Raw genomic sequence first — 17456 nt, forward strand, 5'->3', positions numbered from 1 at the left:
ATAAGATAGTTAGAAGGAGGCCAATTCTATCTGAAACTCACTTTTCAGTTTGTTAGGTTTGATAAAATACAGGGAGACTTGGTGATTAATTTTCTTTATTTTTGCACTGATATTAGCTTTTAATAATGTTTGATTAATGCTATAAGGGAAACAGCTGCAAAAACATATGAAGCACAGATAAGCAGGAAAAAGCTTTATGTAAAACGCTAAATGCTAAATGGTTGAAGTCACAAAGGGTGCAAATCTAAAGGGAAAACCTGTAGTAGATAGTTAGGATATGCCTCATAAATTATCAGCACACATTTCATTTTTTCCTGAAAGGCAATCAAGTTATACAGAATTCTACATCAGTCAAAAGTCAGAAGCTGTGTTGATGTGATCACTGCTGCAGGAGTGGCCCAAGTGTCTGTCCAGGTGTGATCAGGACTTTCATCACGGCTCCAGTGGAGAAGTCAAACAGCATATCAGCACAGTGACAACGGCCACTGGAACAAGGACAGTAGCACTAAAGCACCTCGGGGTGGATTCTCGGCTCCAGGGAGGGTGTCACATCCTCCTTTAATCATTAAAGAAGCAGGAAGACCCCCTCACAACCTGACCCCCCAACCACCATTACCATTTAACCCCCCTGGCCCCTCTCTCCCTGTAGCCCCCAGCCATAGAAGCTCCTCAGCAAACCAGCCCAGCCTTCCTCCCGCCACTGGAGACAGACCAGTGGCTCCACAGTGCCTGATAATCGATGTCTGCCCCTCAGCACCCCGAGGCCCAGGCCTGCCTTTTCAGCTCCTATAAAGACGCCTGACACACACACTAGTGCAATCACAGATGTAAAGTATGCATCCATGTGTATGTGCACTTTAGTATGCATAGAAGAAGTACGTTGAGACACACACACTGGTCCCCTGACCCCAGTAAGAGGGGTTCATTAATGCATGTCTCCATCCCTCCCTCCACTGTGCAGACACAGACATTGACTGCTGGATCACAACCCCTTTACCTGAGTCAATAAAGTCCCTGCATGGAATTGATTTGGCAGTGGAAGAGAGTGGAAGTGGGGACATGGTGGGGGAGGAGGGAGAGGGGGAGAGGAACAGGACTCTGAAATCCATAGATGGATTTTTGACTCTCCGTGGCGGCGTTGTCAGTCATCCTCCTTTGTGTGCTGAGAAACCGGAGGGAAAATCTGACTCAACAGGAGACTGAGCAGACAGCGCTATCGCAGACTGATTACAGGACGTCTGGCTTTTGCACATTAATAAATGTAGATAAAGAAGATGAAACAATACAAGCAGAAAAACCCATGATGCTTATTTCTGCTTTCTGTTGCTTGTCTCCTTACGAATTCATCTTTTATTTTGTCTGAACGTAATACTCAGCTGTAATTTAAATGTAATCTGATATGAGGTGCATTTTTCCAGGCGCTCCATAAGCATTGCCACGGAAATGGGTTCCAATGAGAGCGATGAGTGAAGGAAACAAGGTAAGGGAAAGTTAGCCATCAGATGTGAGCCACCTCCTCACCCCCAACACATGACCTCGGCCTTTTTACAGCTCTGAAAACATTGTCGGAGCGTCTTGGGGAATAACTGAATGGCGGTCTGCACAGAAACCAAAACTAACATGCCTTCTAAATTTCTGTTGATTAATGCTGTGAGAACCATGTCCTTTTCCAAGTAACTCTATAGCATTTTATATAGAAGGGACTTTTGACAGTGGATGCAAATGTTCACCAAAGCAATAATATTTCCAAGACAAACAAGATTTAGACAGAGAACAAAACAGTACTGTATCTATGATTTTTTTTTCTGCACTCCTTTGTGACTTTTTTCACCAAAACCAGTAATTTGTTAGTACATCCTGCAGTACTTTCAAACTTTAAATCAAGTATCAGGATCACAAAGTGCAGCAGTCACATTAAAGGAGTGATGCATTATCAGTTGTTGGTGGTCTCAATATTACAACCCCAGCACATTTTATCAAGACTTAACAAGACTGTTTATCGAGACTGAAAGAGTTCCTGTTTAACCTCCAGGATTTCTAATGGCTCATATAAGCAGTTTTCTTGGCATGCAGGAAATCATTTCCTGATGAGTAAAAAACTCAGAAGGACCTCCTGACATCTGCACCACAGAATCATCTGTCAGAGAGCTGAGAAGTACTGATGTCATGGAGAGAAATGAAAAGCGCAAATAGCCACAGAAATGTAGCCACTGAGCAGAATGAAGCATCATTGTGTTTCATCTTTACCAGAGAAAGGACTTCTAGTTTTCGGGCAAATGTATTCAGGGAAAACCAATCAGACTATCCATCCAGTATCTATGCACCACTTAATCCTCATTTAGGTTGCAGGGGGCTGGAGTCTATCCCAGCTGACACAGGACTACATATAGAGACAAATAATCACACTCACATCCACATCTATTGACAATTTAGAGTTACCAATTAACCCCTTAACGCCTATTGTTGCAAATTCGCAACATACCACTTTCATTCAGACTGCAGCCAAGATAGCGCATCCATTCCCCCACTGCCAGTTTGTGCATATTCAATACGTACCTCGGAACCTTTTGCAAGCACTGGTTTCTGGTAGGACCGGTCAGAGCGAGACCTAATTATTATGTATCTGTTATTATTATCACATATCTGTTCGATGTGTAATAGACAAATTAACAATCTCCACACATTCTAGCATTAGCTGGTAAGCAAAAACACACAATTAAAAAAAAAAAAAAAAAATTAATCATAAATAAATTCAGGCGTCAAGGGGTTAACCTCAGCATGTTTTTGGACTGTGGGACGAAGCCGGAGTACCTGGAGAAAACCCACATATGCACAGGGAGAACATGGAAACTCCATGCAGAAAGGCCCCAGGATGGCCAGGATGAAAACCAGAATCTTCTACCTACCATGTGATAATGCTAACCACCAAGCCACTGTGCAGTGTGAAAAAAATGTTTTATTTTTATGTTAAAAAACATCTTTCCGGAAACAGGCGTCAGAAAAACGGTTGTAATCAGACAGGTAATATATAGAACGGCATACTGTTGTAAATGCTTAAAATTTGAAAAATATGTATAGCTTCATCTTATTTTTAAAGATTCCTGAAACAGTGTATCAGTGAACCATTGTTGTTTGAAAGTATACTTTACCTAAACAGAAAAAAAAAAGTGAGTTTGTCTTGGACTGCTCTTAGCAATGCATTCATAGTCATACACAGCAGCAGTAGCTGTGTGTTCCTAACATATTTTTATGTACATTTAGAGGTTTCACAGCCAGGCCAGTTAATGGAAACAACAAAATCTGAGGTAAAAAAGTTTACATTTTCACAAAAATGTTTTTACACTTGCTTTAAGTGGATTTAGACTTTTTTAGAAAACAGTTAATGCACATAGTCAGTTACAGAAAAACTTTTGTTAAATAAGTTCTGATGTACCAAAAATTAACTCACAATGATCAATTTTCCTACTTCTTTTGTTGTTTTCATCTAGAGACAGCGTGAAACAAGACCAATACCAGCTGACATGAAGGGATAAGTCAAAAAAGGTCCTTGAAGATTTCTCTCTTGGTGGCAAAAGTTTTTCTTTGGCAAACAACAGGTAGAGTTGAACATAGAACTTATGAACCACCTTCTGATGACACTCTATGGCACAGGGCAGCACTATGACTAGATTCATCAGACTGTGATGCACACAGTACCTGTTAGTAGGATAGGTGCATTATAGCTTTGGTGTTTTTATAAATTTGTTGACAGTAAGTAAAATACCTCTTCTTCTACTACAACTTCCTTCTGCTACACTCACAACAAGGTCATGTTTTATTAGTGTCGACATAACAGCCCAGTGTATGTACAGTCCACATAGACAGGCTCTCTCCCCGCATGTAACCTATGAAATGACTTCATGAGTGGCGACAGCTTATCTCTCCCCATGGAAGGGATCAATAGACTGGCGCTCTCGCTTTTCCTTGTTGACGTGAAACCTCAGAGAGCTGCTATCATATGCACTGTAGCCCGCCTGCTTTGGGTAAACATGGGCCATCTCTCTGGGTCCAGGGCCACGGCTCCCTCCCCCCTACACCAGGGAGGTTACAGGGACAGAGATGAGCCTGCTTCTTTACATAGTGACTTCAGTAAGGCTAAATCATGAATAGAAACACTGTCATGTGGTTGAAGGACAGCGGGACACAAGGGGACATGGAGTCTCTGGTATCAGTCCATCTCAGAGACAACCTATTGTGTAAACAGCTGGAACAACCTGTTGGCTGCAGGGTGCTCGTCCTCTTCTAGGACTATATGGGTGTCAACAAGTTGTGGGATCTTAGTAATGATATCATTTTGTAGAGGAAAGTTTCTGGATGATGTCAGTTTGCATGCTAACAGTGCACGAAGGACAAGGCCCAAAGTGACTGCTGTATTTTTAGCTGGCATGAATTCTGGGAACATGTGTGTTGTTGATTTGATCACAAAGCAATATTGACACAACTGAACCAGATGAGGACATACTGCAACAGATTCTGTTCAGTATTGGGTAATAGTCAAGTGCTTAGCCAATCAGGCCTCTTTGTTTTTTATTTAGGGACTGTGCAAATATGACTGTGGTGGGGAGAGAGCCTAAACCTTTTATTTTAAATTTTTTTTTAAAGCTGCTACCACTCCTTTAAAAATACTGAGTAAAAGAATACAGTTGTGCACCACTTATGCATCACATTACTAATTAGCCATTGCAGGAAACTCTCTATTTTTGAGTGCAAAGTTACAAAACTAATAAAAAATAAATGAACTGTCACTGAATAAGTGAACTGGGAACTGACCCCAGCTCTGGATTCCAAAAAATAAAACTAAAATATGAATTGATTCCGAAGCAGCACCTTGAATTAAACATGTTTAAGATGCAAGTTAATTACAGTTAGAAAGGGGTTAAAGAGCAACTAGGAGGCTGAATGCTTCACTAAGCTCATAGTTTTTATGTTTTTTAGAAATGATAGACGGCACGATTTCATGTTTTATAAGACATAAAGGCAAGATTTCTGATGAAAAAGTGACAGTTTGAGCAGTGCTCCTAAAAACGCTTTTTTCCAGGTCATATTACGTAGCATAAGAAAGTCGTGCCTCAATAAACTGTACTATAGTAGGGTGTGATGATGCTAAGTGGCTAAGACTTAGATGGCATATTTTGTCTAATTGTTGCAGACAATTAATATATTGAATAAGTACAAATATAAATTTCCAACCCCTTCAGTGTCAAAGCTACTATTATGATCTATATTTCTTATTTTTAAACTGTATTCAGTTTCGCTCCGCTCCCTTTCATGATGTCAAAACCAAGTTGTGCTGTTTAAAGTGGACACAAAAGAGATTTTTTCAAAAATGAAGTTTCAGTTGGATTTTCCCCCTGTCATTAAAGTGGGGTTACTAGCCTTGTAAGTTGACTTTTAAAGCAAGGCTAACTGTACTTTACTGTAGTACTGTGAACAGTGTAGATATTTAAGAGGCTTTATTTGCCATATGATCATTCCAGGTGTTGTGAACTGCAGGTGGAAAATTTTCTTGAGGCAACACTGAATAGAACAGTGTTCAGCCCAGTTTAGGAATAATTAGTAAAGGATTTTTTTTTTTAAATATAGAAAAATGTTTTTAAAAAACAGAAAGACTCTGAGATAAAAATCTAAATTATATTATAATATATTTGTTATTTCTTGATAATTAAATATACCATTGTTGAAGCATATATCCAGGCCTGTGTGTGAGTCAGCTGAGCAGTTTTTCAGTGTATAGAAACATACAGTAAATACATGTCACAATTATAAGTGCAAACAATAGTACAAATTCTCATATAGTCCCTTACAGAACAAAATGTGATTCCAAACTGATTTCAGATCAATCACTTCCATAAATGCAGGCAGACATTCTAAACCTGTTATCGTCATCAGGGCACAAAATCAATCTGCAGGAGTAAATGAGTCAACTGTATCAAAATGCACAAACTTTCAACGTGTCAGAGTGTAAAACCACCCAAACATTCCCAGATGGGGGTTTAGAAAGCTGTTGTGAAATCCCAACACCCTCCAGCGTTGGAGCTTTCGCCACCTCACTCCAGCCCAATTCCAGGCCCTTTGAGTAAAGTGAGAAGACTTGCTGAAATCCTGAAGAAAAATTATATCATAATTACTGCGGTTGCATTGAGGAGAGAGGCTCGCCTCGGATCCTGTATGCTCGCCTCTCACAATAGGTGGCCACTTTGCCCGTCTGAGAGGGATCCATATCACACGGACCATTGTGAGAGTCTGCATAAAAGCCGTGGTGAGAGATACTTCATTACTCAAGTACTCCAAGATCAGTTTCTTTTGTCCACTTTTGCCAGCCACCATGTTACACCTCTGGAAAAAAATGTTTGACAGTTGACATGTGAATTTTGTTGTAACCCTTTGACCCGGCTGAGTGAACACTGGAGTAGTCTTGTCTGTTTACGCAGACATACATATGTTAACGCCCTGTGTAAACACACATAAAAAGAGAAAAGCTCCTCTGTCTATATGCAGAACATTTAACAATGCTCACAGATGTCAACCAGAGTTTAACAGTTTGGGTGAGTGCTTATTAATTTATACGAGCGCTCTGTGATTATGTTAGACCTGAGCGCTCTTTGACGGTGGATTTGGATGAGGAACAGCTTTGGACTGAGGACAAACTCTAAGGATGTTTTGGACTGTTTATCTTTTGGATGGCTTTCTAGGTTATTCCATGTCAAACAGTCTGTTACTGTCTTTAAATCTCTCTGTTTCTTACTGAAACAAGAGTTTAGGTTGCATAGAGGGGAGTATAATGTACAATAGCTGTCGTGCCGTCTTTCCTTCCAAGTGTGAAGAAAATGATGCTAGTGATGAAGACAAACCGTCTTTCAAAGGAAAAGATAAAAATGAGATACAGCAAACAAAGGTGTGCACTGCTCCCTCACACAATAAAACAGTCACTGCAGGAAATAGCTACTGGATTTCTGTGTGGATCAAATGGCAGAAATTTTTCTGTGCCAGAAAAAATAACTGAAATGGTTTCAAATAGACAGCGATACTTCCCCTGTATCATATAAACACAATGTGCAGATGGGTTACAAATTAACGGAAAGCCCTGCATAAAGTGTCGTTGTAAGGTGTTAGGCCACAAAGGCTGCCAGAACATCTTTAGAGTTCCTGGTCACTGATTAGTCTCTGAAACTCTACTGAAGGGATCATTTGGAGTTTTGATGATGGTGGTGGAGGGCGTTGTGTAACATGTCGCTCCAAAACCTCCAATAAGTTTTCAACTGGGTTGAGATCTGGTGGCTCATGATCATGATTCACATCATTTTCATCAGACAATTCAGTGATCCCTTGTGTCCTGTGAATCCTGGAAGAGTCCACTCCCATCAGAAAAGAAATGTTTAATCACAGGATACAGTTCTTCACTAGGACAACTGTACTGGTTCTCAGTTAACCTTCCCTCTGAGGTGACCAGTGGACCCAAACCATGATAGCAAAGTGTCCTGAACAACGTCACAGAGCTACGGGATCCCGTCACTACAGGGGTAAAAGATGCAGGTGTTTCCTTTTATTTGACTCCCATCTGTAAATGCTGTGTAATACAGTTCCTGATGAAATATGATGAATATGATGAATCTGCATTTTGACGGTTTGAGTTTTAATTGATTTATGTGAGAATATGGTTTCTTGGTCTGGAGCAGATCTAATTAAGGTTTATATACAACATTATGTTTGACTAAATAAACTTTACTTGAAAACACTGATGAATTTAAATAAACTGTACACTTTAGCTTATTGTTTTCTCAGTTAATAGCTTTGCACTGTCTCTAAAGTCAGTCAGACTTTATATGGTGCAAGAACTTTGACAAAAGTGTCTCTAGTAGCAAAATGTAATGTAAATAATTTGCACCACTAAAAAGAGTCACTTCCCCTCTGTTCAGACCAACACTGCGATATGGATTTAACCTGGTTAATGGAGCCTCCTCCCATCCTGAGCTGACAGATGAGTCCTGGCTGTGTTGTTATATATTTTAGGTGTAGGAACTTTTTTCTGTATGAAGAAAGACAAAAAGTACACAAATGGCAATGCAGGACAGATTGCGTATGCAGAAGGAGCCAGAACCGAACTTGATCAGGTATTTGTCTTATTAACTTCTATGGTTTACCTTAGAAGTACAGTTTTATTTTACCGCTGTCAAAAGAGCCAAAAAATCTCACCATATTGCAGGAGCAGTGAAGATGAGAAGTCAAGGTTTTTACTAAACTGTATAACTGATGAACATGTTTCACAACTTTTATTCTATTTTATTGGAAAAACATTGCCACAGACCTTATATAAAATCCGAAGATTAGATAATACTGCACTCTGTTTGGAACATCCCAGTTTGCATGGAGAACACAGTACCTGCAAACTAAATATGTCTTCTTCAGCTGTCTTAATTATTTTTACCAGTTAAATAAGGTAATCATAAATATATGCATTGTGACTTAAAAGCGGCACAGAAACACAGAAATTCATCCAATAATTCCAAGAAACAGGAAAAAGTACATAATATTTGGGGTTTGGCTAATTCTATCTCATCGACTGTAACTTGCTTATTTGTTACTTTCTGTACTGTTGTTGTCCAGTTACTTTGGATATTTTAAAGGTTTTTTTTTTCTATCAAGAAGGACACATTTGTGCAGTACAATATTTACATGGTAAGGAGAGACATCAAGAAAGTCTGATTCTGGTCCAAATTCAATTTAGAGCAAATGTGTAGTGTTTGGCTTTGTGGAGCAGCGTCGCCTCTGTGAGTGATGATGACCAGCGATTAGCCTGTCACAACCATCTCACATGGATGGCTCCGATTCAGGTTGCTTTCAGTAGAAAGTCTGTGTCTCTGGTCTAAAAGGTGCATTAATGTCCATGAGAGAACCTTAAAGACATTAAAATTAAAGGCATTTCTCAAACTGTCTGAGGACTCAGCACTCTTCTCAAAGTTTCAGCAAACCAGAGTCTTCAGTGTCAAAGGTGTGGTGAGTGTTGATAAAAGGCTGCAATGCATCTTTTCATACTCTGGATCTCGTAGAATGTTTGAAATACACCACCGTTTAAAAGTTTGGGGTCACTTAGAAATGTCTTTATTTTTGAACGAAAAGCTTTTTCCCCCAATGAAGATAACATTAAATTATTCAGAAATACAGTCTAGACATTGTTAATGTGGTTAAATGATTATTCTAGCTGGAAACGGCTGATTTTTAATGGAATATCTACATGGGGTCCTGTGTTCTAATGCTACATTGTGTTAGCTAATGGTGTTGAAAGGCTAATTGATGATTAGAAAACTCTTGTGCAGTTATGTTAGCACATGAATAAAAGTGTGAGTTTTCATGGAAAACATAAAAATTGTCTGGGTGACTCCAAACTTTTGAACGGTAGAGTCCATTCAGTCAGCTCTGCAGAGCTCAAACCCACTGTGCACCGTCTCGTCCTGCTGAGCGCTGTACATTCCTGCACAGTTCAGCCTCCTCCTGCTTCCACATCCTCTTTGGGAAATCTACAGAAAGAGAGAGAGAGAGACAGAGCAAGAAGAGCAGATCATATTGACAATTATTTCTGTGCGGCTGGCTCCAGGCAAATTAGATTGAACGGGCTGCAAAACAAGTTACATCAATCCAATTAGGTTTTGATCAGTGGCTGCTATTGGGCAGCGGAGGCCACAACGCAGGGCTCCTTTGTACTGTGCTGTGGATGGAGATGCACAGAGAGGAGACAGAGTCTAAGGCGAGAGACAGGTCTGGTGCTAATGTCTGCTCTAACTCAATAGAGATGCTGCCTTGCTGCTTTGGCTGGCTGCTCTCACTCTCTCTCTGATTGACCACTCCATTAAAACTGCACAGACATGATCTCTGTGTGTCTGGGAGGGTTATCCTTTGGAGATCAGAAAAACCAAATTCATTCTGCAGATGGCCTCACATCAGTCTGTCTTAATCAATCCTGCATTAAACAAGCGTAAACTGCATTGATGTTTGCAGCAGCTCTGACTCAGTGCTGCATGTGTGTGGCAGCATGCTCAGGAATGCAAACTTTGCATCTCTGACATTCTGTGCTCAATCCCCTGTTGTAGTCTGGGTAAAGACTGGGCGCCCTCTGCCCTACTGTCTCTCTCCACCAGTGGGATGTGAATAATGGAGTAATTACAGGAAGCGAGGCTCGACCGCTAAACATTTTCCTAACCAGAGGATCTGGGAGAGGGATTCTCCATTTGGAGGGAGGGAGAGAGGAAAAAAAGGAAAAGGAAAGAGACAGGGAGAGAGAGAAAGAGAGAGAGGGAGGGAGAGAGAGAGATCTAGGCAGCCGGAAAGGGAGTCTGCCTCTAATTTTGAATATCTGGATTAGAGATCAGCCATCCCTTCAGCAGTTTGTATTGTAACAGATTGATGAACTGTGGGTTTGTGTGTTCATAGTTTCAGTGTGATTGCATGCTTGACCGTGTAGGAGAAAGAAGGTGGCAGAGAGTGAGGTCTCGTCTTACCAAGGTCACTTTTTCACTTCTGAAATCAAAGGGAATGATTACATATAAAGACCACCGCAGCAGATACTGAGGAGGCCCTGAACGAGACCTGATCTGGAGGAGCTGCTGATTCATAAAAGAGCAAATGGCAAAGATAAATGAGGTGGACGATGTAAAGGCGAGCAGCGACTGCATTAAACAGTAAGATTATCCACTGCTCACGGCGGCTAATGAGAGCGTATCAGCAGGAACCGACAATGTGCTCAAATCATTTGGCCATTTATTTCTAGACAAAGACTGAAACTTGAGAAACAAATGAATGTTTCCTCACAGGAAGAAAAATTAATGGAGTGTTTTAGCATTTTTCCTACAACTCTACCTCTGATAAACCCAATTTACACTTCCTACTCAGCTGTTAGCAGACATCACCTGGCTCACATTTTGGTGTATTTGATATAGTTTTTATATGAAAAAGTTGCAAAATCACACAGAAAGTAAATGTTATTTCTCATGCATTAATGTCGAAGTAGTTCATTAGCGCATAGACAGTTTTACATACTTTATTTTATTATTCAATTCTCTGCTTAAAACTATTGTGTCCCTCTTCTGGTAGTAACATTGTGTGTCTCATTGTGGATCATTTTCATCTTCCTATGAACTGTGACTTTCTTTATAATGGGATGTTCTGTGAGTGTCAAAGACTCCATCATTGCTGTGGTGTCCTCCATCTTCATTACTATGGTCGCACACTGCTGAAGCTCTGGCAAATCATTTATTGCTAGTTCATATAAAACATGATGTGCCAGCATGAGGATGTCACCACAGAAATCACATTTAAAACCACACTACACTGGGAATACAGAATGTTTTACCTGCTGCTGATACATTCAGCATCAGATGTTTATTTACCTGCAAAAATCCTGCACTCCAACTTTAATATTTATTTAATGTTGAATAAAGAATAATTTATTATGTTTCAAAAACTCATCATATGTATGGTTGTTGCATTAATGACAAATATACTTTCCATCTGAAATACAGTGGAGTGAAATGAAAATAGGTATAAGTACTTATTACTTGAGAAACTTATATTTACATCCTGAACCTCAATGTATTGTTACAAACTAAAAGTACCCAAAGAGTTCAGCTTAGCTCCACCTCAGTCAGCAGCAGCATTAAAATCACATATGAACACATCCTGATGCTAATCCAACATTAGAATGAATGGTAACATTTATAATTAAGAGACCATCTGTTAAATATTCAATGCTTTTGCTTTTGATAATGTCTGTGTTTGATTTTTATTTATTTTTTTTGATATTAGGTGAAATCTGAGTGCAGGACTTGATGTATAGAGCATTTATAAGGCTGAAGCCTCTGATGAAAAGCCAAACTGTTGTTGCAAATGCAGTCCTGGTGAACTTCCAGGATGTCACCTGAAGTAAGATTAACAAATTGTATTTTCATTGCTTTTAGTCATTACAACTTTTTACAGTCTTTGTGTTTGCATGATCAAATGCATAAACGGTATACTGTAACGCACACAGATGGCAACACAAAGAAAAAAGTCAGTGTGAACACATCTCTTTCTGCTGCACAGACACGAGTGCTGTTTAAGATTCTTGGGACTGAAAATAGTTCAGTAAGGGCCCAAAAATGATTAAATGTCTATTGAAAACATGACATATACATAATCTAGAAAAAGTTGAAAATCTTTGTCAGGAGCTCCTGTCCTGCTCTGGGCATCAGAACTATGTTCGCACACACTTTGTTCTCCTACACACACACACACACACACACACACACACACACACACACACACACACACACACACACACACACACACACACACACACACACACACACACACACACACACACCACTAAACACACTCCAGTGCTCTCTGACCCTGGCTGTGGAGTCCTGCAGGGTCCTGGGTGTCCCTGTCAGTGTGGCTCCGGATGGGTCAGGAAATGCTGGACTACTCCCTCTCTGCTCCCCACTGACCCCTGAGGACCCCAAGGTGGCATTTCCCCTCCGATTAGAACTACAAATACAGAGGCAGCCCTCGGCCCCTCGGTGATCGTGATGGACGAAGGAAGGAAGCAGCCTTTCCTGCTCTTTTCTCTCCTCATAAGTCATCTGCCATCCCTCTCTCTGCCTTGTTCTCTCTCTCAGTCTGTCTGTTTGCTTATTTCCACAACAACTTTTTCTCTGATGGAAAACTTCTCCGGACAAGCAAAAAACACATGAACCCACTTCACCTCTCCCAGGACAGGAACACCCATGACATGGAAAAGTCTTTGAAACTAACAGTGCAACAAATGACAGTAAATAAGACCATAAAAGGCAGGTGGGGAGTGGTGCTGGAGGAGTGGAGGGGCTGCTTTAACCTCTGGATCAGACTTAAGCTAATGTGTCATTAATGCCTGAACACACTCATATATATATATATATATATATATATATATATATATATATATATATATATATATATATATATATATATATATATATATATATATATATATATATATATATATATATATATGACATTACTAAATTCTTTATCCAGCCCTAAAAAGGAAAAAAAAAGTTGGCTGGCATTAGTCTGAGGCTAATCAACTGCTGTTCTGGATAAACATTGAGTTTGTGGTCCTGAATTAAAAGACTTCCCTGACACAGTGGAGCCTCGAGACACAGCTCAAAGGGGGAAAACAAGACTCTCACTAGGTAAGCAAAACAGCAATTCAATGAAAAATTAATTCTAATTACTTGTGCATGACTTGCGGATCGCCTTTGTTTAGCAGACATGACAAAAACATTCACTGAGACTATGAAAAATTAATGCTGTGGTTGGATTATTAGTAAAATATAAAAACTGCCGCAGAAATGTTGGCCTTTTTAGTTTGAATAAATGTTTTCAAGTCTTATTTTCTCTTGTAGAAACGCTTGAGTAACGCTATAGTATGCTCAGCATTGAAAGAAAGATTAAAAATGACAAACTATCCATCAAGTTTTAAATTGACTGGCTCACCGGCACACATGCTGAAATCCCCGAGAAAGACAGCCTCAGCCACAAAAATATTAATGGACATGTTAACAATGTTGTTGACTGTCGGCTTTGTCCTGAAGCTGTGCACGCAAGAGCTGTTGAAGTGTGTTAAATGCAGGGATTAGTGGTATGATTTGTTTGACACGTTTACAACAGAGCAGGTGCATATAATGATAACTGTGATTGATTGTATTCAGCCTCCACGCCCATCTGAAAGTAGTAACTTTGATCCACCTTTTCTAATCTGGAAGGATGGCAGGTGCTTTGAACTGTGGGGAACAGAGGAATAATGCAGGGAACGGTGTCACTCAATCATGATGGAGCTGTTTATTATCCTCAGAAAACCTTCAGCCCATCAGTTAAATAAATGAGACAGTGAAATAGAATACATTATGTAACAAGGAGAGTGATCGTCAATCTCATCACTAATCAGAATTACTTTTACCAGGGCATTAAGTGCAGATTTAAGACGTTTCTCCATATTCTATTATTATATTTATATTATATTGATATTATTACATTATTGTTGATATTTTTGCTATCATTTTGTTATGTAATTTGGGAATAGATACCAAGCAATCAAAGAACCCTTATAAATAAGACAGTCACACAATGAGCTACTATTGAAGGATATATATTGATTTTTTTTTTTCCAGTGTAGGAACTTTAAGGCTGTCTGAGGATGGCCAAACCTTTGTGCATTTGCTATCCACAAGTAGAACCTCTTTCAGGGCTGTTTTTTGGGGATAAAAAAGCACCTAATCCAGGACAGGCACTCACAAGCCACCCAGAAAAACTGTTGTATTGGACTTTAAACTTAGAGAAGACAATGCTGATTTGGAGAGATCAACAAGTGCCAGTTTTTCTGCCCTCTCAATGACCTCGTCGAGTACAACTTTACTGTTGTCTAACATCACCATCAACAACGTAAACTTTACCATGCAGGCTACCAAAACAAGCATCCATTGGGCTCTTTCCAGTGAATGAAAGAATGACTGTTTTTATTTTGGACATGTGAGGAAAAAAAGCCACCAAAACAAATCAAAATATTCAAAGCAACGACAAAACAAAATCAAACACAACATATCCAAAAAGGAGTAGGACGAAGCATAAGCTTATTACCTCTACCCTTTCTCCATCTCGACCATCAGTCACTCAGCACCCCATTCCCGTAGTTATTTATATTTACAAACAAAAAAATAATATAAATAAACAAATATTAAATAATCATTGATATACCTGTGTCAAGGTCCCTCCTCCTCCCTGCACCTCATGAAAACAATGTTATTGTACTGCTTATTTACCTGGGTTGTGTTTGGACATTGCTTCGGCCCCACCTCCAATCCGTTCCATAACCTCACTCCACATATTGAAAGACAAAAGGACTTCAGTGTTGTGCAAAAACTAACTAACTAACCCCCATCTCTGTTCAAAAACAAGTTCTGAATATTTATTGGATATTTATAATGTGCTTGTAGAACTGGAGTTACATCCAGTAACGCCTTTTAGTCAATTCTTTTAAAACACTCTGAATTAACGTTACTACCAGAGTTGTCAGATCCTGCACCAAAATAGAAGCAGAAAGGCGTATTACTGTTCCTGTTAATGTTTGTGCCACCTAATACCTGTCTATTATAAGAAAAGCTCAATTAAAAAGTGCAGTTTTTATATTATCCAAACCTGATAGAAAACAGGCAAACCGTTCCTTTTTGGGTCTCTGGAGGCCTTTGACAGTTGCCTACTTTGTCCAGTTGGGACAGTCTTGTCTAGAATAATGGTGACATAAAGACTTCATGCAGCGCTAGTTGAAATACAGTAGCTGAGAAACCTATCACTTACATTCAGGCAGGAACATGTCAGTATTAGTCAGTCACAACAGCTTCCACCACCCACCTTCCTGCAACTGCGGTTTGTTGTTGGGATTGTACATCGTTTCTTTCAGCTTACTCATTTCAACAGACGACAATATGAAAGACACTCGACTGAAAGTAATGTGACATCTACACTAAATGATAATGGTACAGTAGTTTTCCTTTATAGAAATATGGAATACAAGTTTGTAGCTTGTCTCAGCTTATTTTTGTTTGTTTTGTTTTTTTTTTTAAAGTTATTTTTTTGGCCTTTTTGTCAGCTTTTTATTTGATAGGCGCAGTGAGAGAGAGACAGGGGAGAAGAGTCAGGAAAAGACATGCAGCAAAGGGCCACGAGCGGGAATCGAACCCAGGCCAGCTGCGTCAGGGACCAGCCCCTGTACATGGGTCGCCCGCTCAACGCGTTGAGCTATACGGGCGCCCTTGTCTGTTTGTTTTTGTTGGAAGACATGAAAAACGCCTGGCACCGATGTTTTAGAAAAAAGAAATTGACAGAAATTGACTCTGCTTGATAGAGAATACAACAAAAGACTTATGTGTGTAAAATATGCGTGTGTATAACAGTATGGTAGAGTGGAAAACACACACAGACACCAAAAGGAGTTCAGGATCAGAACCTTGGGAAACACCACAGACCAACATAAATCTGGGGCAATAACTCCTTAAATAACTACTGAATATGATTGAAATCAGTCTAAAGCAGTGTCTCTCATGGAAACCCATTTAAGCTACTCTTAGTATATATATATATATATATATATATATATATATATATATATATATATATATACATATACATATATATATATATATATATATATATATATATATATATATATATATATATATATATATATATATATATATATATATATATACAGTCTTCATGGAAAAAAAGAAATTCTAGGGGCCTAAACATCAACTTGCAGCTGAAGTCTATGACATGAAAACATCTAAGTCCTACAATATATCAAAGTAATGACCAAAGAGTCACGTTCCCACTGCTCAACAGGTCAATATAAAATCTTACAATGATGCTTTTGGGTGACATTTGTGTAATAAATCATAACAATCATGGTCAGGGTTATGCTAAGCTGCTCTCTGACTCATTTTCACACATGTGATATTTCTCTTTTAAGACCTTGTTAATACCTATGAGTCATGTTTCCAGTTCTTCAACAAACTGAAAGCTTGCTTTGTCGCAGAATGAAATTTTAATATACAGTAGGCTCTTGTGTAGATTGATTTGTGAGTGCAAAGGGGATTTGTCAGGCCACATCCGAGCCAACAGGGAATGAAGTCAAAACTTTAATATAAAGGTGGCTCCTATTACAGCACCAGCTAGAGTTGGACAAACTGGACTTTGCATCGTTGGAATATAAATTGCTGCTTATTATTTTGGTGATTTTTCCACACAAGCGCTCTCTGTCTGTTACTCTTTGCAATTTTACTTTTTCTCATTTTGGATGTTGCTTGTTCTCACTCTGTTCTCTTGTTCTGTCTCTGTATTCCGTGTCCATATGACATTGTCTCTGTCCATTTTGCGGTTTGTTGTGTTTTCACAGCTACTATTACAGCCTCATTTTGTTTTGAAGCTGACTCCTGACCTTGCCATGTTAGAAGACAATTACTAGGAAGCCCATTTTATGGAGCCCTGCGTGGTTCAATTAGGGAGCGGAATAACAAATCACGAAGGAGGCAGACCAAGTGGATAATAGCCTGAGTCTCTCTCACAAACACACCCATCTGTACTTCTATTTTTGTGAGGACATAACACATTCCTCAGCCAGTTATCCTAATTTTAACCTAATAGCCTCATTCTGAACAACTTTTAATCCTCACACAGCTCTGTGAAGGTGTCAAAAAGTGAATATAAAGCAAAAATGTTCTTACTTTTCCATAAAGTACACAAACACAAAGAGAACCACGTGCACTATTGCCTCCTCTGTTTTCTCTCACATCAGTGTGTATGTGTGGCTGGTGGTTTTAGTGTAATGAACAAACAATTAATTTTTATGA

The sequence above is a fragment of the Amphiprion ocellaris genome, chromosome 22 (assembly GCF_022539595.1).
Source record: "Amphiprion ocellaris isolate individual 3 ecotype Okinawa chromosome 22, ASM2253959v1, whole genome shotgun sequence".
Taxonomy (NCBI): Eukaryota; Metazoa; Chordata; class Actinopteri; family Pomacentridae; genus Amphiprion; species Amphiprion ocellaris.